Source organism: Carlito syrichta, unplaced genomic scaffold (genome assembly GCF_000164805.1).
Source record: "Carlito syrichta isolate Samal-C Ts95f unplaced genomic scaffold, Tarsius_syrichta-2.0.1 Scaffold136919, whole genome shotgun sequence".
NCBI lineage: Eukaryota > Metazoa > Chordata > Mammalia > Primates > Tarsiidae > Carlito > Carlito syrichta.
The window spans coordinates 34,677-37,045 of record NW_007081015.1 but is presented as its reverse complement, the minus strand read 5'-3'; the positions used below and the strand labels follow the sequence as shown (position 1 = coordinate 37,045).

Genomic DNA, 2,369 nt, shown 5'->3' with positions numbered 1-2,369 from the left:
TGGGCGACAGAGTGAAACTCCAAGTCAAAAAAAAAAAAAAGAAACTGGACAGAGAAGGGGACATGAGTGTGGGGAGGGAAGGGCTAATTTGGGAATGCCTTCTAGAGTTGGAGTCTGGGGTTAAGAGTGGAGAGGTAGAGCTTCCCAAACAAAAAATAGTAGACTGGGGCAAGTGTGGAAAGTGTTGGTGTTAGGAGAGGGCAGAAAGTTGACCCAGAGACTGGGGCGTGTTTATACAGCTGGGGCAGGTAGCCTGCTGAAGGGTAGAAAAGACACAGGGCCTGGTGGTGTTGGGATCTCACTCATTCTAGCCCTGTGCAGGGTATTGTGAGCACTAGAAGTGACCCGGACAGGAGGGTGAATTGGGAGGTGAAGGAGAGCAAGAGAGAGCCTGCTGGTCCTGGGAGGCCACCAGGGGGCGCCTTGGGCCCACATGCCTTCTCTAGACACACTGTTCCAGTAACGCCTTAAGCCAGCAGTTGGAGGAGATTCATCACAGGTGAAGTGGCTGGTGATTACAAAAGACTTGGAAAAGCAGTCAAACAATGTTCTGTGCACAAGGGACACAGCTGAACAAAGGCTGGGGAGAGGCAGAAGATCGGGTGGGTCTGAGATAAGTCTGCTTGCCCAGCTTTAATGAGGGCTGTGTGTTGAGAGTGATAAGAAAGGTGGTGGAGGGCGGGAAACTAGATGAAGGCAGCAGTGGCTGAATGCCTGTTTGGCGGGACACATCTGGTTTTCGTCATAGAGCCCTAGTGCCCAGGCTGGCTTATGGACCGAGGTATTGACCACATGAGTCCAGAACCTTCAAAGGAGTCCCTTAGGCCCTGCAGGACTTTTGCGTTTGATCACAACCTGTTTGGAATCCCTTTTTAAGAAAGTCATTCAGAACCTGTGGCATGTTCTTTGGTTGTTTTTATTGGTAGCATGTCCTCATGCTTTAAGATCCTGACATCACCAGGCCCGGTGGCTCACACCTATAATCCCAGCACTTTGGGAGGCTGAGGTGAGCGGATTGCCTGAGCCCACAGGTTCAAGACCAACCTGGGCAACTTGGGGGGACTTCATCTCTACAATAAATCAAGAAAAAATTAGCCGGGTGTGGTAGCACATGCCTGTAGTTGCAGTTACTTGGAAGGCTGAGGCAGAAGGATTGCCTGAACCCAGCAGGTCAAGGCTGTGGTAGCCATGAGCATGCCACTGCCCTCCAGTCTGGATGACGGAGTGAGACTCCAACTCAAAAAAGAAAAAAAAAAGATTTTGACATGGCCAAGTGAAGTGCCTCATGCCTGTAATCCCAGGTACTTGAAGGTTGAGGTGGGAAGATCACTTTGAGCCCAAGAGTTCACGGCTAACCTGGACAAAATAGCAAGTCCCCCATCTTTATTTATTTATTTTTTTTAATTAATTTTTTTTTTTTGAGTTGGAGTCTCACTCCGTTACCCAGACTGGAGTGCGGTGGTCGCTCCCTGCCACCACAGTCTCGACCTGCTGGGCTCCGGCATTCCTTTCGCCTCTGCCTTCCAGGTAGCCAGAACTATAGGCACACACTACCATGTCCGGCTAATTTTTTATTTATTGTAGAGATGAGGTCTCACCAAGTTGCCCAGTCAGGTCTCGGACCCACAGGCTCAGGCAATCCACTCACCTCAGCCTCCCAAAGCGCGGGATTACAGGCTGAGCCACCGAGCCCGGCTAGTCCCCCATCTTTAAAAAAAAAAAAAAGATCTTGAAATGTTGGAAAGTTATTTTACTGAGTTCTAAAGCTAGTGTGAATATAGTTCCCTCTGCAGCCTTAGTCTGTGAGTGGTTCTTAAATTTTTATGGTTTGTGGACTGTTTGAGAATTTGATAAAAGCTACAGACTCTCTTCCCACAATAGTACCCATACACACATATCTGCATACAATTTTGGGCCTGTGTTATCTCCCTAGAGCCTGTCTTTGACTCCATGGGTCTCAGCCTTGTGTCTTAGGCCAGCATAATAATAGCAGTTAAGGGACTTCAAGTAGCAATCAGAACTGAACTAGATAATTACACCAGCATCTTTTTTTTTTTTTTACTTGGGAGTCTCATTCCATCGCCCAGGCTGGAGTGCAGTGTCATGCTCACGGCCACCCCAGAATCAACCTGCTGGGCTCAGGCAATTCTTCTGCCTCAGCCTTCCAAGTAGCCAGAACTACAGGTGTGCGCTACCACGCCTGGCTAATTTTTTTGTTTAATGTAGAGATAAGGACTCACCAAGTTGCCCGGGCTGTTATTGAACCCGTGGGCTCAGGCAAACCCCTCACCTTGGCCTCCCAGAGTTCTGGGATTACAGGCTTGAGCCACCACTCCGGCCTACACCAGCATCTTTTTTTTTTTTTTTTT

General features: G+C 48.7%; 1 protein-coding gene across 2 annotated transcripts in view; it reads left to right on the top strand.

The window, feature by feature from the left end:
- The window catches only part of ISG20L2 (interferon stimulated exonuclease gene 20 like 2), a 7,539-nt gene that overhangs the window by 2,130 nt on the left and 3,040 nt on the right, over positions 1–2,369 (top strand). The gene's annotated exons all lie outside the window — the stretch shown is intronic.